Here is a 19246-nt window from a genome sequence, read left to right on the forward strand (position 1 = left end):
CTAATAGCAGAGCCGGTGACGTCGGGTTCAAAGCCGTGCTTCCCGTTTCTTGAGGTCTCCCCACCCGGCACGCCCATCTGAAGTCTTTGGAGTCTTCTGATAATGAGGTGGGGTAAAAACTCTGGGCTAATAAATAGAACACAAGAACGCTCAAACGACGTGATGTTACACACTTCTGTGCAGCGGGTGGCGCGATGCACCTAAAAGTTGTTTGCGATCCGCCATTAAGCAAGAGAAGAAGAAGACGCTTGGTCAACGCAGGGCACCCGCCCTTCCTTTGCTTGGGATGGGGGTCACCGTTGATAAGGATGGTAGACAGGGAAGCGGTTCCTCTGACAGGCGGCCTAAAGCTTCATACTTACCTGGCAGGGGAGACACCATGATCAAGAAGGTGGTTCACCCAGGGCGAGGCTCGTCCATTGCACTCCGGCCGTGCTGACCCCTGCGAATTCCCCAAATGTGGGAATCTCGACTGCATAATTTATGGTAGTGGGGGACTGCGTTCGCGCTCTCCCCTGGATTTGTTGGTTTGAAAAGGCAGATGTTTTTGTTGGGTTTTTGTCTCTTTTTTCGTTTGTTTGTTTGTTTTGCTGTGGTTTGGTCTTTATCTCTTTTTTTTCCTGGATGATCAATGGTTTAGAGAGTTGTTCAGAGTGAGGAGGTCTGTCACCTGGTGTGTGTGTGTGTGTTGTGCGTGAAAACAAAGTCACTCGCGGTCTTGAAAGATCGCCCCCTGGGGGGCGTTTCAGTTCAAATTTCTCACAGACCTCGCTTTTTGTTTGGACTAAGCGTTGCGTAGCTGTAGCTGTTTGCGTGTTTGTTTGGCTGTCCTTTTTGTATCCTTTTCCTATTTTTTTTGACCTTACAGCGCCACCAAGTGGCCAGTCGCAGCGCCCCTTTACACCTGACCACAGACCGAGCCCCTGCACAGGTGTGCCGATTTGGGTGAACCGATCTCATTCCTTGCGGGAGTTATAGCCATTTTAGCAAACTCGGCCACACGACCTTCCAACGTTTTGGGGTCCCCTCGCCAGGGTGAATGGAAATTTCCGGGTTTTTTGGATCATTATTGACAGTCAGACTCCAGGGAATCTTTCTGCACTGCTCCGGGTCGGACTGGGCCAAATGCCTAGCGCTGGTTTGCAAAAGTAGGTTTTCGACGAAATCCAAAATAGCCGAAAATTTCGTCAGTGCGACGAGCGAATCCGAGGCCTGCTTCTCGTCCGGCTCGAGCCAAGGATTCCGATGACACGAGGCACGTGGCTCTGCGACAAACCGTTTGGGAGTTACGAGCGATGCCGTACTCTCCATCGCTGCAGCGCCACCGCCCGGCCGATCGGGGCGAGGCTCGGTGACGTTGCGGGCGGGGGTGGGTACTGCCGTCCCCCGACGTTTCAGGGCTCTGCGACCGCCCGCGGCCGAGGTGGCCGCCGCTGTTTCCGGCTTCCTCCCCGCCGCCTCACAACGGCATCGCTTCTCGGCCTTTTGGCTAAGATCAAGTGTAGTATCTGTTCTTATCAGTTTAATATCTGATACGTCCCCTACCCGGGGACTGCATATTAAATTGATTTTTGGATCAGGGAGCTGGAGCCGGGGCTTGCTCCGTCCACTCCATGCATCGGCCTGGTATTGCAGTGTTTCCAGGAACGGTGCGCTTTCCCTATTTTTGTGTCTAATAGCAGAGCCGGTGACGTCGGGTTCAAAGCCGTGCTTCCCGTTTCTTGAGGTCTCCCCACCCGGCACGCCCATCTGAAGTCTTTGGAGTCTTCTGATAATGAGGTGGGGTAAAAACTCTGGGCTAATAAATAGAACACAAGAACGCTCAAACGACGTGATGTTACACACTTCTGTGCAGCGGGTGGCGCGATGCACCTAAAAGTTGTTTGCGATCCGCCATTAAGCAAGAGAAGAAGAAGACGCTTGGTCAACGCAGGGCACCCGCCCTTCCTTTGCTTGGGATGGGGGTCACCGTTGATAAGGATGGTAGACAGGGAAGCGGTTCCTCTGACAGGCGGCCTAAAGCTTCATACTTACCTGGCAGGGGAGACACCATGATCAAGAAGGTGGTTCACCCAGGGCGAGGCTCGTCCATTGCACTCCGGCCGTGCTGACCCCTGCGAATTCCCCAAATGTGGGAATCTCGACTGCATAATTTATGGTAGTGGGGGACTGCGTTCGCGCTCTCCCCTGGATTTGTTGGTTTGAAAAGGCAGATGTTTTTGTTGGGTTTTTGTCTCTTTTTTCGTTTGTTTGTTTGTTTTGCTGTGGTTTGGTCTTTATCTCTTTTTTTTCCTGGATGATCAATGGTTTAGAGAGTTGTTCAGAGTGAGGAGGTCTGTCACCTGGTGTGTGTGTGTGTGTTGTGCGTGAAAACAAAGTCACTCGCGGTCTTGAAAGATCGCCCCCTGGGGGGCGTTTCAGTTCAAATTTCTCACAGACCTCGCTTTTTGTTTGGACTAAGCGTTGCGTAGCTGTAGCTGTTTGCGTGTTTGTTTGGCTGTCCTTTTTGTATCCTTTTCCTATTTTTTTTGACCTTACAGCGCCACCAAGTGGCCAGTCGCAGCGCCCCTTTACACCTGACCACAGACCGAGCCCCTGCACAGGTGTGCCGATTTGGGTGAACCGATCTCATTCCTTGCGGGAGTTATAGCCATTTTAGCAAACTCGGCCACACGACCTTCCAACGTTTTGGGGTCCCCTCGCCAGGGTGAATGGAAATTTCCGGGTTTTTTGGATCATTATTGACAGTCAGACTCCAGGGAATCTTTCTGCACTGCTCCGGGTCGGACTGGGCCAAATGCCTAGCGCTGGTTTGCAAAAGTAGGTTTTCGACGAAATCCAAAATAGCCGAAAATTTCGTCAGTGCGACGAGCGAATCCGAGGCCTGCTTCTCGTCCGGCTCGAGCCAAGGATTCCGATGACACGAGGCACGTGGCTCTGCGACAAACCGTTTGGGAGTTACGAGCGATGCCGTACTCTCCATCGCTGCAGCGCCACCGCCCGGCCGATCGGGGCGAGGCTCGGTGACGTTGCGGGCGGGGGTGGGTACTGCCGTCCCCCGACGTTTCAGGGCTCTGCGACCGCCCGCGGCCGAGGTGGCCGCCGCTGTTTCCGGCTTCCTCCCCGCCGCCTCACAACGGCATCGCTTCTCGGCCTTTTGGCTAAGATCAAGTGTAGTATCTGTTCTTATCAGTTTAATATCTGATACGTCCCCTACCCGGGGACTGCATATTAAATTGATTTTTGGATCAGGGAGCTGGAGCCGGGGCTTGCTCCGTCCACTCCATGCATCGGCCTGGTATTGCAGTGTTTCCAGGAACGGTGCGCTTTCCCTATTTTTGTGTCTAATAGCAGAGCCGGTGACGTCGGGTTCAAAGCCGTGCTTCCCGTTTCTTGAGGTCTCCCCACCCGGCACGCCCATCTGAAGTCTTTGGAGTCTTCTGATAATGAGGTGGGGTAAAAACTCTGGGCTAATAAATAGAACACAAGAACGCTCAAACGACGTGATGTTACACACTTCTGTGCAGCGGGTGGCGCGATGCACCTAAAAGTTGTTTGCGATCCGCCATTAAGCAAGAGAAGAAGAAGACGCTTGGTCAACGCAGGGCACCCGCCCTTCCTTTGCTTGGGATGGGGGTCACCGTTGATAAGGATGGTAGACAGGGAAGCGGTTCCTCTGACAGGCGGCCTAAAGCTTCATACTTACCTGGCAGGGGAGACACCATGATCAAGAAGGTGGTTCACCCAGGGCGAGGCTCGTCCATTGCACTCCGGCCGTGCTGACCCCTGCGAATTCCCCAAATGTGGGAATCTCGACTGCATAATTTATGGTAGTGGGGGACTGCGTTCGCGCTCTCCCCTGGATTTGTTGGTTTGAAAAGGCAGATGTTTTTGTTGGGTTTTTGTCTCTTTTTTCGTTTGTTTGTTTGTTTTGCTGTGGTTTGGTCTTTATCTCTTTTTTTTCCTGGATGATCAATGGTTTAGAGAGTTGTTCAGAGTGAGGAGGTCTGTCACCTGGTGTGTGTGTGTGTGTTGTGCGTGAAAACAAAGTCACTCGCGGTCTTGAAAGATCGCCCCCTGGGGGGCGTTTCAGTTCAAATTTCTCACAGACCTCGCTTTTTGTTTGGACTAAGCGTTGCGTAGCTGTAGCTGTTTGCGTGTTTGTTTGGCTGTCCTTTTTGTATCCTTTTCCTATTTTTTTTGACCTTACAGCGCCACCAAGTGGCCAGTCGCAGCGCCCCTTTACACCTGACCACAGACCGAGCCCCTGCACAGGTGTGCCGATTTGGGTGAACCGATCTCATTCCTTGCGGGAGTTATAGCCATTTTAGCAAACTCGGCCACACGACCTTCCAACGTTTTGGGGTCCCCTCGCCAGGGTGAATGGAAATTTCCGGGTTTTTTGGATCATTATTGACAGTCAGACTCCAGGGAATCTTTCTGCACTGCTCCGGGTCGGACTGGGCCAAATGCCTAGCGCTGGTTTGCAAAAGGGTTTTCGACGAAATCCAAAATAGCCGAAAATTTCGTCAGTGCGACGAGCGAATCCGAGGCCTGCTTCTCGTCCGGCTCGAGCCAAGGATTCCGATGACACGAGGCACGTGGCTCTGCGACAAACCGTTTGGGAGTTACGAGCGATGCCGTACTCTCCATCGCTGCAGCGCCACCGCCCGGCCGATCGGGGCGAGGCTCGGTGACGTTGCGGGCGGGGGTGGGTACTGCCGTCCCCCGACGTTTCAGGGCTCTGCGACCGCCCGCGGCCGAGGTGGCCGCCGCTGTTTCCGGCTTCCTCCCCGCCGCCTCACAACGGCATCGCTTCTCGGCCTTTTGGCTAAGATCAAGTGTAGTATCTGTTCTTATCAGTTTAATATCTGATACGTCCCCTACCCGGGGACTGCATATTAAATTGATTTTTGGATCAGGGAGCTGGAGCCGGGGCTTGCTCCGTCCACTCCATGCATCGGCCTGGTATTGCAGTGTTTCCAGGAACGGTGCGCTTTCCCTATTTTTGTGTCTAATAGCAGAGCCGGTGACGTCGGGTTCAAAGCCGTGCTTCCCGTTTCTTGAGGTCTCCCCACCCGGCACGCCCATCTGAAGTCTTTGGAGTCTTCTGATAATGAGGTGGGGTAAAAACTCTGGGCTAATAAATAGAACACAAGAACGCTCAAACGACGTGATGTTACACACTTCTGTGCAGCGGGTGGCGCGATGCACCTAAAAGTTGTTTGCGATCCGCCATTAAGCAAGAGAAGAAGAAGACGCTTGGTCAACGCAGGGCACCCGCCCTTCCTTTGCTTGGGATGGGGGTCACCGTTGATAAGGATGGTAGACAGGGAAGCGGTTCCTCTGACAGGCGGCCTAAAGCTTCATACTTACCTGGCAGGGGAGACACCATGATCAAGAAGGTGGTTCACCCAGGGCGAGGCTCGTCCATTGCACTCCGGCCGTGCTGACCCCTGCGAATTCCCCAAATGTGGGAATCTCGACTGCATAATTTATGGTAGTGGGGGACTGCGTTCGCGCTCTCCCCTGGATTTGTTGGTTTGAAAAGGCAGATGTTTTTGTTGGGTTTTTGTCTCTTTTTTCGTTTGTTTGTTTGTTTTGCTGTGGTTTGGTCTTTATCTCTTTTTTTTCCTGGATGATCAATGGTTTAGAGAGTTGTTCAGAGTGAGGAGGTCTGTCACCTGGTGTGTGTGTGTGTGTTGTGCGTGAAAACAAAGTCACTCGCGGTCTTGAAAGATCGCCCCCTGGGGGGCGTTTCAGTTCAAATTTCTCACAGACCTCGCTTTTTGTTTGGACTAAGCGTTGCGTAGCTGTAGCTGTTTGCGTGTTTGTTTGGCTGTCCTTTTTGTATCCTTTTCCTATTTTTTTTGACCTTACAGCGCCACCAAGTGGCCAGTCGCAGCGCCCCTTTACACCTGACCACAGACCGAGCCCCTGCACAGGTGTGCCGATTTGGGTGAACCGATCTCATTCCTTGCGGGAGTTATAGCCATTTTAGCAAACTCGGCCACACGACCTTCCAACGTTTTGGGGTCCCCTCGCCAGGGTGAATGGAAATTTCCGGGTTTTTTGGATCATTATTGACAGTCAGACTCCAGGGAATCTTTCTGCACTGCTCCGGGTCGGACTGGGCCAAATGCCTAGCGCTGGTTTGCAAAAGTAGGTTTTCGACGAAATCCAAAATAGCCGAAAATTTCGTCAGTGCGACGAGCGAATCCGAGGCCTGCTTCTCGTCCGGCTCGAGCCAAGGATTCCGATGACACGAGGCACGTGGCTCTGCGACAAACCGTTTGGGAGTTACGAGCGATGCCGTACTCTCCATCGCTGCAGCGCCACCGCCCGGCCGATCGGGGCGAGGCTCGGTGACGTTGCGGGCGGGGGTGGGTACTGCCGTCCCCCGACGTTTCAGGGCTCTGCGACCGCCCGCGGCCGAGGTGGCCGCCGCTGTTTCCGGCTTCCTCCCCGCCGCCTCACAACGGCATCGCTTCTCGGCCTTTTGGCTAAGATCAAGTGTAGTATCTGTTCTTATCAGTTTAATATCTGATACGTCCCCTACCCGGGGACTGCATATTAAATTGATTTTTGGATCAGGGAGCTGGAGCCGGGGCTTGCTCCGTCCACTCCATGCATCGGCCTGGTATTGCAGTGTTTCCAGGAACGGTGCGCTTTCCCTATTTTTGTGTCTAATAGCAGAGCCGGTGACGTCGGGTTCAAAGCCGTGCTTCCCGTTTCTTGAGGTCTCCCCACCCGGCACGCCCATCTGAAGTCTTTGGAGTCTTCTGATAATGAGGTGGGGTAAAAACTCTGGGCTAATAAATAGAACACAAGAACGCTCAAACGACGTGATGTTACACACTTCTGTGCAGCGGGTGGCGCGATGCACCTAAAAGTTGTTTGCGATCCGCCATTAAGCAAGAGAAGAAGAAGACGCTTGGTCAACGCAGGGCACCCGCCCTTCCTTTGCTTGGGATGGGGGTCACCGTTGATAAGGATGGTAGACAGGGAAGCGGTTCCTCTGACAGGCGGCCTAAAGCTTCATCTTCATACTTACCTGGCAGGGGAGACACCATGATCAAGAAGGTGGTTCACCCAGGGCGAGGCTCGTCCATTGCACTCCGGCCGTGCTGACCCCTGCGAATTCCCCAAATGTGGGAATCTCGACTGCATAATTTATGGTAGTGGGGGACTGCGTTCGCGCTCTCCCCTGGATTTGTTGGTTTGAAAAGGCAGATGTTTTTGTTGGGTTTTTGTCTCTTTTTTCGTTTGTTTGTTTGTTTTGCTGTGGTTTGGTCTTTATCTCTTTTTTTTCCTGGATGATCAATGGTTTAGAGAGTTGTTCAGAGTGAGGAGGTCTGTCACCTGGTGTGTGTGTGTGTGTGTTGTGCGTGAAAACAAAGTCACTCGCGGTCTTGAAAGATCGCCCCCTGGGGGGCGTTTCAGTTCAAATTTCTCACAGACCTCGCTTTTTGTTTGGACTAAGCGTTGCGTAGCTGTAGCTGTTTGCGTGTTTGTTTGGCTGTCCTTTTTGTATCCTTTTCCTATTTTTTTTGACCTTACAGCGCCACCAAGTGGCCAGTCGCAGCGCCCCTTTACACCTGACCACAGACCGAGCCCCTGCACAGGTGTGCCGATTTGGGTGAACCGATCTCATTCCTTGCGGGAGTTATAGCCATTTTAGCAAACTCGGCCACACGACCTTCCAACGTTTTGGGGTCCCCTCGCCAGGGTGAATGGAAATTTCCGGGTTTTTTGGATCATTATTGACAGTCAGACTCCAGGGAATCTTTCTGCACTGCTCCGGGTCGGACTGGGCCAAATGCCTAGCGCTGGTTTGCAAAAGTAGGTTTTCGACGAAATCCAAAATAGCCGAAAATTTCGTCAGTGCGACGAGCGAATCCGAGGCCTGCTTCTCGTCCGGCTCGAGCCAAGGATTCCGATGACACGAGGCACGTGGCTCTGCGACAAACCGTTTGGGAGTTACGAGCGATGCCGTACTCTCCATCGCTGCAGCGCCACCGCCCGGCCGATCGGGGCGAGGCTCGGTGACGTTGCGGGCGGGGGTGGGTACTGCCGTCCCCCGACGTTTCAGGGCTCTGCGACCGCCCGCGGCCGAGGTGGCCGCCGCTGTTTCCGGCTTCCTCCCCGCCGCCTCACAACGGCATCGCTTCTCGGCCTTTTGGCTAAGATCAAGTGTAGTATCTGTTCTTATCAGTTTAATATCTGATACGTCCCCTACCCGGGGACTGCATATTAAATTGATTTTTGGATCAGGGAGCTGGAGCCGGGGCTTGCTCCGTCCACTCCATGCATCGGCCTGGTATTGCAGTGTTTCCAGGAACGGTGCGCTTTCCCTATTTTTGTGTCTAATAGCAGAGCCGGTGACGTCGGGTTCAAAGCCGTGCTTCCCGTTTCTTGAGGTCTCCCCACCCGGCACGCCCATCTGAAGTCTTTGGAGTCTTCTGATAATGAGGTGGGGTAAAAACTCTGGGCTAATAAATAGAACACAAGAACGCTCAAACGACGTGATGTTACACACTTCTGTGCAGCGGGTGGCGCGATGCACCTAAAAGTTGTTTGCGATCCGCCATTAAGCAAGAGAAGAAGAAGACGCTTGGTCAACGCAGGGCACCCGCCCTTCCTTTGCTTGGGATGGGGGTCACCGTTGATAAGGATGGTAGACAGGGAAGCGGTTCCTCTGACAGGCGGCCTAAAGCTTCATACTTACCTGGCAGGGGAGACACCATGATCAAGAAGGTGGTTCACCCAGGGCGAGGCTCGTCCATTGCACTCCGGCCGTGCTGACCCCTGCGAATTCCCCAAATGTGGGAATCTCGACTGCATAATTTATGGTAGTGGGGGACTGCGTTCGCGCTCTCCCCTGGATTTGTTGGTTTGAAAAGGCAGATGTTTTTGTTGGGTTTTTGTCTCTTTTTTCGTTTGTTTGTTTGTTTTGCTGTGGTTTGGTCTTTATCTCTTTTTTTTCCTGGATGATCAATGGTTTAGAGAGTTGTTCAGAGTGAGGAGGTCTGTCACCTGGTGTGTGTGTGTGTGTTGTGCGTGAAAACAAAGTCACTCGCGGTCTTGAAAGATCGCCCCCTGGGGGGCGTTTCAGTTCAAATTTCTCACAGACCTCGCTTTTTGTTTGGACTAAGCGTTGCGTAGCTGTAGCTGTTTGCGTGTTTGTTTGGCTGTCCTTTTTGTATCCTTTTCCTATTTTTTTTGACCTTACAGCGCCACCAAGTGGCCAGTCGCAGCGCCCCTTTACACCTGACCACAGACCGAGCCCCTGCACAGGTGTGCCGATTTGGGTGAACCGATCTCATTCCTTGCGGGAGTTATAGCCATTTTAGCAAACTCGGCCACACGACCTTCCAACGTTTTGGGGTCCCCTCGCCAGGGTGAATGGAAATTTCCGGGTTTTTTGGATCATTATTGACAGTCAGACTCCAGGGAATCTTTCTGCACTGCTCCGGGTCGGACTGGGCCAAATGCCTAGCGCTGGTTTGCAAAAGTAGGTTTTCGACGAAATCCAAAATAGCCGAAAATTTCGTCAGTGCGACGAGCGAATCCGAGGCCTGCTTCTCGTCCGGCTCGAGCCAAGGATTCCGATGACACGAGGCACGTGGCTCTGCGACAAACCGTTTGGGAGTTACGAGCGATGCCGTACTCTCCATCGCTGCAGCGCCACCGCCCGGCCGATCGGGGCGAGGCTCGGTGACGTTGCGGGCGGGGGTGGGTACTGCCGTCCCCCGACGTTTCAGGGCTCTGCGACCGCCCGCGGCCGAGGTGGCCGCCGCTGTTTCCGGCTTCCTCCCCGCCGCCTCACAACGGCATCGCTTCTCGGCCTTTTGGCTAAGATCAAGTGTAGTATCTGTTCTTATCAGTTTAATATCTGATACGTCCCCTACCCGGGGACTGCATATTAAATTGATTTTTGGATCAGGGAGCTGGAGCCGGGGCTTGCTCCGTCCACTCCATGCATCGGCCTGGTATTGCAGTGTTTCCAGGAACGGTGCGCTTTCCCTATTTTTGTGTCTAATAGCAGAGCCGGTGACGTCGGGTTCAAAGCCGTGCTTCCCGTTTCTTGAGGTCTCCCCACCCGGCACGCCCATCTGAAGTCTTTGGAGTCTTCTGATAATGAGGTGGGGTAAAAACTCTGGGCTAATAAATAGAACACAAGAACGCTCAAACGACGTGATGTTACACACTTCTGTGCAGCGGGTGGCGCGATGCACCTAAAAGTTGTTTGCGATCCGCCATTAAGCAAGAGAAGAAGAAGACGCTTGGTCAACGCAGGGCACCCGCCCTTCCTTTGCTTGGGATGGGGGTCACCGTTGATAAGGATGGTAGACAGGGAAGCGGTTCCTCTGACAGGCGGCCTAAAGCTTCATACTTACCTGGCAGGGGAGACACCATGATCAAGAAGGTGGTTCACCCAGGGCGAGGCTCGTCCATTGCACTCCGGCCGTGCTGACCCCTGCGAATTCCCCAAATGTGGGAATCTCGACTGCATAATTTATGGTAGTGGGGGACTGCGTTCGCGCTCTCCCCTGGATTTGTTGGTTTGAAAAGGCAGATGTTTTTGTTGGGTTTTTGTCTCTTTTTTCGTTTGTTTGTTTGTTTTGCTGTGGTTTGGTCTTTATCTCTTTTTTTTCCTGGATGATCAATGGTTTAGAGAGTTGTTCAGAGTGAGGAGGTCTGTCACCTGGTGTGTGTGTGTGTGTTGTGCGTGAAAACAAAGTCACTCGCGGTCTTGAAAGATCGCCCCCTGGGGGGCGTTTCAGTTCAAATTTCTCACAGACCTCGCTTTTTGTTTGGACTAAGCGTTGCGTAGCTGTAGCTGTTTGCGTGTTTGTTTGGCTGTCCTTTTTGTATCCTTTTCCTATTTTTTTTGACCTTACAGCGCCACCAAGTGGCCAGTCGCAGCGCCCCTTTACACCTGACCACAGACCGAGCCCCTGCACAGGTGTGCCGATTTGGGTGAACCGATCTCATTCCTTGCGGGAGTTATAGCCATTTTAGCAAACTCGGCCACACGACCTTCCAACGTTTTGGGGTCCCCTCGCCAGGGTGAATGGAAATTTCCGGGTTTTTTGGATCATTATTGACAGTCAGACTCCAGGGAATCTTTCTGCACTGCTCCGGGTCGGACTGGGCCAAATGCCTAGCGCTGGTTTGCAAAAGTAGGTTTTCGACGAAATCCAAAATAGCCGAAAATTTCGTCAGTGCGACGAGCGAATCCGAGGCCTGCTTCTCGTCCGGCTCGAGCCAAGGATTCCGATGACACGAGGCACGTGGCTCTGCGACAAACCGTTTGGGAGTTACGAGCGATGCCGTACTCTCCATCGCTGCAGCGCCACCGCCCGGCCGATCGGGGCGAGGCTCGGTGACGTTGCGGGCGGGGGTGGGTACTGCCGTCCCCCGACGTTTCAGGGCTCTGCGACCGCCCGCGGCCGAGGTGGCCGCCGCTGTTTCCGGCTTCCTCCCCGCCGCCTCACAACGGCATCGCTTCTCGGCCTTTTGGCTAAGATCAAGTGTAGTATCTGTTCTTATCAGTTGTCCACACTTCCGACATAATTTTGGCATACCTTGGTAATGAATGTAGCCTCTGTTCTCACCCAACACAATCATTGATGGCAGATGCTTCAGGCCCTGGTAGCCCCCGGCATCTTCCCATTGTTTGATGGGAATTCGCCAGGAGCAATTCCAAATACCATCTTCATCTACAACTTTGACTGGCTGACTCCGAACAGTGCAATATCTGCCCAACCAGACACAAATGTCATCTCCACTCACTGTTTCATTAAACATTCTGACAATCACAGTTTTTAGTGAATTGTCTGAAAGTTTTTCCACAGTGAACATAGAAAACTGGGCCTTACGTGCCTCAAACCTATGCCAAAACTCATTTAACAGAGAAGCAGTCTTAAAACTGACATCAAATCCTTTGTTCTGTGGTAAAGTGACAATGCAGTGTAGCTCTTCCGGTTTAAAAGTGAGGGTTTTCTGGATCAGCTTCCTGGAGAAGTCAAGACGTGACAACCCCAGGAGCTTACCATCAACCTCTTTAAAAAGAAAACGCACGCTGTGGTGCCTCCGCACGCCGGCACGGGCAGCCGACATGATGGAGGCACCAACAGCACTTAAAAACACACAAAAACTTTAAAACAATAAATAGATAACTTACCTTAAAACCAAGGGAATCCTCGAAAACCGAATCGTCCGGATAAAATAGGCGCAGCCAATGTACCTCCTGGAAGTTTAGGACAAAAGTCACTGAATGACAAAAGCCAAAAAAACCTCCAAGAGGCGATCGCAACCCAACCGTATGACCAGACACGTGATCTTAGCCAAAAGGCCGAGAAGCGATCACAGAGCGGGACATTTAGCCGATGCATGCCAGGAGCTAATATGTGGAAAGTGTAGAGGAATTGGTCATGTCTTTGATGAATGTACCATTGGCAGACGGTGCAATCTTTGTGGTGAGACAAATCATCTCTACAGAGATTGCCCTAAGAGTTTTGCCAACAAACTGAAAGGCAACAAAATGGCCGCCCCACCGGAACAGCAAACTAACGAGGAGGCGGGTCCTGAGGTTTTGGCGGGAGATTCAAATCTCCCGCCAACCTCAGGGATTGGACAGGAAGGAGGAAGTGGGGCGGCCACAGGGGCGGAGGCAAACGAACAGAGGGAGGAAGCCACTCCTCAACAAGAGGAAAATGGAGGCAAAATGGAGGAGGAAGAGGAGGAAACGGCTTCCTCCCTAAAAACCGTCTCTGAGGTTAGTGGGGAGGATAGTGGGAGTGAGACTGAATGTTCACTCCCAAATGCTCAAGTGCAAAAGAGACCCGCGGGATCTCCTTTGTTTGAAACAGAGGAGAAAAAAGCTAGGGCAGCACATCTTCCTGAGAGTTCTGACTCAGAAGGTCAGGAGCGCATGTGGCCCCTAGAGTCCCCAAATGAGGTGTCCTTTTTGCACTTTAAGCTAAGAACATCGTCACCAAAGGAGCTACAAGAGGGTCCCTCTGTAACACCTGAGGTGTCGAGCATTTTCCTGCCTGATCCCAGTTCCTCTGGGAAAAGGAAAGGGAAAATGAAACAAGACGTAACATGATTTTAATTGTACCTTTGTAGTCTTTTAATGCTTGTTTTCTTTTTATCTCATATCTTTTTAACCACACTGCTCATGGCCCTCACCATCTCTACCATCAATGTAAGAAGTGTGAGGTCCACTCTTAGAGCACAGAGCATTTTGTCCTTTTTAAAAACTTTTAAGTCAGATTTGTTTTTATTGCAAGAGTGTTCTCTGCCCTTTTTAACCAGGTACAAGAAGTTGGAGGAGCTCTGGCCATCTGGACCCTCCATATGGAGTGGTTCAAATTTTAATAAAAACGACGGAGTTGCGGTTTTAATCAATAATCCTAACATCTTGGTGAAGGGCAGCACAGTGGTGAGGGAAGGGCGGGCACTTTTAGCAAATATGACCTTTTTAGACAGGGATTTTAATGTTCTTAATGTATATGGTTTTACGGAAAAAAATAAAAGATATGAGCTTTTAGAAGACTTGCAACCCCACATGTTAGGTAGAACTCCCCTAATAGTGGCAGGGGATTTTAACTGTGTTTTAACTAAAAAAGACAGGAAGAGGGTAGGAGAAGATTTTAAAGTAGACAAAACGTCGGTTTTATTGCAGGCTTTAGTTAGAGATTTTAACCTAGTCGACTGTTTTAAAAATCTGCATCAAAGAGAGGAGGGCTTCACCTGGTTCAGTGGTGACTGCACCAGAGCCTCTCGAATCGACTATGTTTTTACAAGGGACTGCCCGCCGACTGATGCTACATTAACCCCCCTCTTTTTCTCAGATCACATGAGGCTGTCTTGCACCCTTTCACTCCCCACTGGTGTGACGGTAGGGGGAGGGCTGTGGAAGCTGAACTGTTCCCTATTGGAAGAAGAGGATGTAGTTAAGGAATATAGGGAACAGTTCAGCCAATGGCAGACCCTCCAAGACATGTATGACACACGTGCACAGTGGTGGGAGATGGTTAAGGACCGGACGAGACAGTTTTTTAAGAAGGTAGGTAAACAAAAGAAACATAAAGAAAAGAGACGCATGATGGGGTTGCAAAAAAGACTACAAAGGTATTTTAATCTTTTAAATAATGGTTTTGATTTTACAAATGAAGTGAAAGAGGTCAAAAATGAAATGTCAGTCTTAGCTAATATACAAAGTAAAGGGGTCATTTTAAGAAGTAAAGAAAGAGAAACAGAAGAAGGTGAAAAGTGCACTAGATATTTTTTTAAAAAGATTTTAAGTAGGGGTGGGAAGATAACCAGTGTAAAAACAGGAGGGAGGGAGGTAAAGACAACAAAAGAAATTTTAGAGGGTGTGGAACATTTTTACGAGGGGCTATATAGTTTTAAAGAAGTGCACAATGACACCGTAATGGAAGTTTTAAATTTTTTAGACAAAAGGGTGGACAGTAAAAACGTGCTTTTATCCCAGGAGTTGACCATTTTAGAAATACAAAAAGCTCTTAAAGGTTTTAAGAGGGGGAAGTCCCCGGGAGCAGATGGACTTCCCCTAGAGTTTTATCTAACTTTTTGGGACATTTTAGCACATGACTTACTGACAATTTTTAAAGAGTTTGAGACCCTCGACAGACTTCCAGACAGTTTCAGAATAGGGATAGTTTCTTTACTCCATAAAAAAGGCGACCGGACTGACTTAAAGAACTGGAGACCTATTACGCTTTTAAATTTTGATTGTAAGATTTTTAGCAAAGTTTTAGCGACACGTATGTCGACTGTTTTAGAGGACGTGATCCACCCGGATCAAGCTTGTGCTGTGCCAGGGAGAAAGATAACAGACAGCCTAGTGCTGATTAGAGATGCCATCTGTTACGCGAGAGACAGAAATATTCGACTAGTAGTCCTAAATCTAGATTTTGAAAAAGCATTTGATCGAGTCTCGCACCAGTATCTGCTTCAGGTACTGCAAAAAATGGGTTTTCCAAAGAGGTTTATAGCCTGGGTGGGACTGCTGTACAAAGACCTAGTCAGCAAAATCCTTGTAAATGGGCATCTGTCTAAAGCTGTAAACATCCACAGCGGTGTCCGTCAGGGTTGTCCTTTATCTCCTCTTTTGTATGTGTCTTGTATCGAACCACTGGCACAGATCTTGAGAAGGGATAAATGGATCAGAGGATTAGACGTTCCTGGGACAGGTGGACTGACGGCGACCTGTGTTTTATACATGGACGACGTAACTCTTTTAGCCACGGACATTTTATCTATACGAAGAGCAATGGACTTGACTGACTGGTACGGTCGGGCCTCGGGCGCCAAGCTCAACAGGAACAAGTCCGAGGCCCAGCTCTTCGGGCCGTGGGACGGAGTTGACACAGGGGGACTGGACGTAGATTTTAAAGAGACAAATTTTAAGATTTTAGGCGTAAATTTTGATAAAGAGGGAGGTGGACGGGACAACTGGACTGACATGTTAGGGAAAGTCAGGCAAAAACTGGGTTTTTGGGGACTAAGACAGATGACTTTTGAAGGCAAGGTTTTAATTTTTAAATCTGTGATTTTACCACTGATTTTACTTGTCTGTTCTGTTTTTAGTCCACCACGAAGGTTCCTGGCACAGTTGGAGAGGGCGGTGTTTTACTTTCTGTGGGGGTCCAAGTGGGAGCGCTTGAAGAGGAAAATCGTGAAGAAAAGACCAGAGAATGGTGGAAAAGGCCTCCCAGACCCTCACCTGTTTTTAGGGAGCTACTTCACCGCCCTGCATTTTAGATATGCCACGACCCCATCCAAAGAAAACAAAACTGCTGCAATGACACGATTTTGGATGGGGTCTTACCTAAGGAGCTTAAAAATTTTACCTGTAGATTTAAAATGCCCAGTGTCTTTTAACTTGCCCTACGAATATAGTTTTATCAAAAAGTTTTTAAAGAGATACCTTTTAGAGCAGCAAGATGTCACCATTTTAACCAACCACAAGCATCTTGTCTCTCTTGTGCAGGACCGGGAACCGGTGAGTCCAGTTCCAGGCCTCACATTACGTGAGGCCAAACAAGTTTGGAGGAACGCTGCTCACCCCGCTCTCCAGAACAGGCACAAAGACTTGTCGTGGATGGTGGCTCATGAGATCCTCCCGGTCAGGGCGGTTATGCACTCCAGAGGCATGGCCAGAAATCCGATATGCCCACGGTCCGGATGCAACTCCCCGGAGACCGTGCGGCATCTGCTCTGGGAGTGCGGCGCTGCGCGGGACCTGTGGGCCAAGACCGGCCCCCTGTATTTCCCGTGCCTACCGGCAGGTGGGGCCCAGATAGGGTACCAGCTCGCCATCCTTGGGGTGGGCCGGGGCTTGAAGGACTTGACAGCACAGGAATTTACCTCGCTCTGGCTCACCCTTAACGCCATCAAGGATGCCATCTGGGCCACCAGAAATCTGCTGGTGGGGAAGCGCGTTACGGTACCCCTCCATGCATGCGAGCTAAAGGTAACATCAATGCTGCAGGAGTACCGGGCGACGATATTCGGACGAGGGGGCCGGGGTCGCACCGGGAGGGTCCCGGCCGCCACCGTCCCTGGCCGCCCGTAGATGCACCCTCACCACTCTGGCTACGGGAACAGCGGGCCAGCGGGCCGGAGGAGAGGGGATCTCCGCTGAGCCCAGGCAATAACATCGCACTGGCCTGTTCCGGGGAGTGGGGTGATGACATGCTTGATAAGGACTCACCCCCGGTTTTGCACAAGAGATGACTTTTAAAGTCTTTTAATTGGTGTTTTTATTGTGTTTTGTTGTATAAGATGCTTGTGGTCATTTTAAATCTGTATTTTATGTTTTAACACTCACACATTTTAACACACACAACAACATGGACTTTTAAAACAAGCAAACACAATGGTTTTAAAAGCATATTCTGTTTTTATCCAAAGTGTATTTTCCTTTTAAACCATGTGTATTTATTCTATTTATTCTATTTATTCATGCTTGTTGTTAAAAATGTGTATTAAAAGAAAAATGTATGTGTGAAAATGGTGACAATAAAACATTTTCGAAAGAAAAAATCTGTTCTTATCAGTTTAATATCTGATACGTCCCCTACCCGGGGACTGCATATTAAATTGATTTTTGGATCAGGGAGCTGGAGCCGGGGCTTGCTCCGTCCACTCCATGCATCGGCCTGGTATTGCAGTGTTTCCAGGAACGGTGCGCTTTCCCTATTTTTGTGTCTAATAGCAGAGCCGGTGACGTCGGGTTCAAAGCCGTGCTTCCCGTTTCTTGAGGTCTCCCCACCCGGCACGCCCATCTGAAGTCTTTGGAGTCTTCTGATAATGAGGTGGGGTAAAAACTCTGGGCTAATAAATAGAACACAAGAACGCTCAAACGACGTGATGTTACACACTTCTGTGCAGCGGGTGGCGCGATGCACCTAAAAGTTGTTTGCGATCCGCCATTAAGCAAGAGAAGAAGAAGACGCTTGGTCAACGCAGGGCACCCGCCCTTCCTTTGCTTGGGATGGGGGTCACCGTTGATAAGGATGGTAGACAGGGAAGCGGTTCCTCTGACAGGCGGCCTAAAGCTTCATACTTACCTGGCAGGGGAGACACCATGATCAAGAAGGTGGTTCACCCAGGGCGAGGCTCGTCCATTGCACTCCGGCCGTGCTGACCCCTGCGAATTCCCCAAATGTGGGAATCTCGACTGCATAATTTATGGTAGTGGGGGACTGCGTTCGCGCTCTCCCCTGGATTTGTTGGTTTGAAAAGGCAGATGTTTTTGTTGGGTTTTTGTCTCTTTTTTCGTTTGTTTGTTTGTTTTGCTGTGGTTTGGTCTTTATCTCTTTTTTTTCCTGGATGATCAATGGTTTAGAGAGTTGTTCAGAGTGAGGAGGTCTGTCACCTGGTGTGTGTGTGTGTGTTGTGCGTGAAAACAAAGTCACTCGCGGTCTTGAAAGATCGCCCCCTGGGGGGCGTTTCAGTTCAAATTTCTCACAGACCTCGCTTTTTGTTTGGACTAAGCGTTGCGTAGCTGTAGCTGTTTGCGTGTTTGTTTGGCTGTCCTTTTTGTATCCTTTTCCTATTTTTTTTGACCTTACAGCGCCACCAAGTGGCCAGTCGCAGCGCCCCTTTACACCTGACCACAGACCGAGCCCCTGCACAGGTGTGCCGATTTGGGTGAACCGATCTCATTCCTTGCGGGAGTTATAGCCATTTTAGCAAACTCGGCCACACGACCTTCCAACGTTTTGGGGTCCCCTCGCCAGGGTGAATGGAAATTTCCGGGTTTTTTGGATCATTATTGACAGTCAGACTCCAGGGAATCTTTCTGCACTGCTCCGGGTCGGACTGGGCCAAATGCCTAGCGCTGGTTTGCAAAAGTAGGTTTTCGACGAAATCCAAAATAGCCGAAAATTTCGTCAGTGCGACGAGCGAATCCGAGGCCTGCTTCTCGTCCGGCTCGAGCCAAGGATTCCGATGACACGAGGCACGTGGCTCTGCGACAAACCGTTTGGGAGTTACGAGCGATGCCGTACTCTCCATCGCTGCAGCGCCACCGCCCGGCCGATCGGGGCGAGGCTCGGTGACGTTGCGGGCGGGGGTGGGTACTGCCGTCCCCCGACGTTTCAGGGCTCTGCGACCGCCCGCGGCCGAGGTGGCCGCCGCTGTTTCCGGCTTCCTCCCCGCCGCCTCACAACGGCATCGCTTCTCGGCCTTTTGGCTAAGATCAAGTGTAGTATCTGTTCTTATCAGTTTAATATCTGATACGTCCCCTACCCGGGGACTGCATATTAAATTGATTTTTGGATCAGGGAGCTGGAGCCGGGGCTTGCTCCGTCCACTCCATGCATCGGCCTGGTATTGCAGTGTTTCCAGGAACGGTGCGCTTTCCCTATTTTTGTGTCTAATAGCAGAGCCGGTGACGTCGGGTTCAAAGCCGTGCTTCCCGTTTCTTGAGGTCTCCCCACCCGGCACGCCCATCTGAAGTCTTTGGAGTCTTCTGATAATGAGGTGGGGTAAAAACTCTGGGCTAATAAATAGAACACAAGAACGCTCAAACGACGTGATGTTACACACTTCTGTGCAGCGGGTGGCGCGATGCACCTAAAAGTTGTTTGCGATCCGCCATTAAGCAAGAGAAGAAGAAGACGCTTGGTCAACGCAGGGCACCCGCCCTTCCTTTGCTTGGGATGGGGGTCACCGTTGATAAGGATGGTAGACAGGGAAG

At 50.9% G+C, this 19246-nt stretch overlaps 15 non-coding genes and 2 pseudogenes across 15 annotated transcripts; all 17 read left to right on the forward strand.

Annotated features, from left to right (window-relative positions):
• Nucleotides 1-354: 354 nt before the first annotated feature.
• On the forward strand, nucleotides 355-518 carry LOC141310735 (U1 spliceosomal RNA). The gene has a single exon (XR_012348213.1). It is a non-coding gene; the product is annotated as a U1 spliceosomal RNA (small nuclear RNA).
• A 951-nt stretch (nucleotides 519-1469) lies between these two features.
• LOC141310938 (U2 spliceosomal RNA) lies at nucleotides 1470-1660 on the forward strand. The gene has a single exon (XR_012348413.1). It is a non-coding gene; the product is annotated as a U2 spliceosomal RNA (small nuclear RNA).
• A 366-nt stretch (nucleotides 1661-2026) lies between these two features.
• On the forward strand, nucleotides 2027-2190 carry LOC141310737 (U1 spliceosomal RNA). The gene has a single exon (XR_012348215.1). It is a non-coding gene; the product is annotated as a U1 spliceosomal RNA (small nuclear RNA).
• A 951-nt stretch (nucleotides 2191-3141) lies between these two features.
• On the forward strand, nucleotides 3142-3332 carry LOC141310939 (U2 spliceosomal RNA). The gene has a single exon (XR_012348414.1). It is a non-coding gene; the product is annotated as a U2 spliceosomal RNA (small nuclear RNA).
• A 366-nt stretch (nucleotides 3333-3698) lies between these two features.
• On the forward strand, nucleotides 3699-3862 carry LOC141310738 (U1 spliceosomal RNA). The gene has a single exon (XR_012348216.1). It is a non-coding gene; the product is annotated as a U1 spliceosomal RNA (small nuclear RNA).
• Nucleotides 3863-4811: 949 nt separating this feature from the next.
• On the forward strand, nucleotides 4812-5002 carry LOC141310940 (U2 spliceosomal RNA). The gene has a single exon (XR_012348415.1). It is a non-coding gene; the product is annotated as a U2 spliceosomal RNA (small nuclear RNA).
• Nucleotides 5003-5368: 366 nt separating this feature from the next.
• Nucleotides 5369-5532, forward strand: LOC141310739 (U1 spliceosomal RNA). Its single transcript, XR_012348217.1, has one exon. It is a non-coding gene; the product is annotated as a U1 spliceosomal RNA (small nuclear RNA).
• Nucleotides 5533-6483: 951 nt separating this feature from the next.
• Nucleotides 6484-6674, forward strand: LOC141310941 (U2 spliceosomal RNA). The gene has a single exon (XR_012348417.1). It is a non-coding gene; the product is annotated as a U2 spliceosomal RNA (small nuclear RNA).
• A 372-nt stretch (nucleotides 6675-7046) lies between these two features.
• LOC141310740 (U1 spliceosomal RNA) lies at nucleotides 7047-7210 on the forward strand. Its single transcript, XR_012348219.1, has one exon. It is a non-coding gene; the product is annotated as a U1 spliceosomal RNA (small nuclear RNA).
• A 953-nt stretch (nucleotides 7211-8163) lies between these two features.
• Nucleotides 8164-8354, forward strand: LOC141310942 (U2 spliceosomal RNA). The gene has a single exon (XR_012348418.1). It is a non-coding gene; the product is annotated as a U2 spliceosomal RNA (small nuclear RNA).
• Nucleotides 8355-8720: 366 nt separating this feature from the next.
• Nucleotides 8721-8884, forward strand: LOC141310741 (U1 spliceosomal RNA). The gene has a single exon (XR_012348220.1). It is a non-coding gene; the product is annotated as a U1 spliceosomal RNA (small nuclear RNA).
• Nucleotides 8885-9835: 951 nt separating this feature from the next.
• LOC141310943 (U2 spliceosomal RNA) lies at nucleotides 9836-10026 on the forward strand. The gene has a single exon (XR_012348419.1). It is a non-coding gene; the product is annotated as a U2 spliceosomal RNA (small nuclear RNA).
• Nucleotides 10027-10392: 366 nt separating this feature from the next.
• LOC141310742 (U1 spliceosomal RNA) lies at nucleotides 10393-10556 on the forward strand. The gene has a single exon (XR_012348221.1). It is a non-coding gene; the product is annotated as a U1 spliceosomal RNA (small nuclear RNA).
• Nucleotides 10557-11507: 951 nt separating this feature from the next.
• Nucleotides 11508-11709, forward strand: LOC141311005 (U2 spliceosomal RNA; annotated as a pseudogene).
• Nucleotides 11710-17066: 5357 nt separating this feature from the next.
• Nucleotides 17067-17238, forward strand: LOC141311002 (U2 spliceosomal RNA; annotated as a pseudogene).
• Nucleotides 17239-17604: 366 nt separating this feature from the next.
• On the forward strand, nucleotides 17605-17768 carry LOC141310743 (U1 spliceosomal RNA). The gene has a single exon (XR_012348222.1). It is a non-coding gene; the product is annotated as a U1 spliceosomal RNA (small nuclear RNA).
• A 951-nt stretch (nucleotides 17769-18719) lies between these two features.
• Nucleotides 18720-18910, forward strand: LOC141310944 (U2 spliceosomal RNA). Its single transcript, XR_012348420.1, has one exon. It is a non-coding gene; the product is annotated as a U2 spliceosomal RNA (small nuclear RNA).
• The last annotated feature ends 336 nt before the right edge of the window (nucleotides 18911-19246 follow it).

The sequence above is a fragment of the Garra rufa genome, unplaced genomic scaffold, assembly GCF_049309525.1.
Source record: "Garra rufa unplaced genomic scaffold, GarRuf1.0 hap1_unplaced_003, whole genome shotgun sequence".
Lineage (NCBI taxonomy): Eukaryota > Metazoa > Chordata > Actinopteri > Cypriniformes > Cyprinidae > Garra > Garra rufa.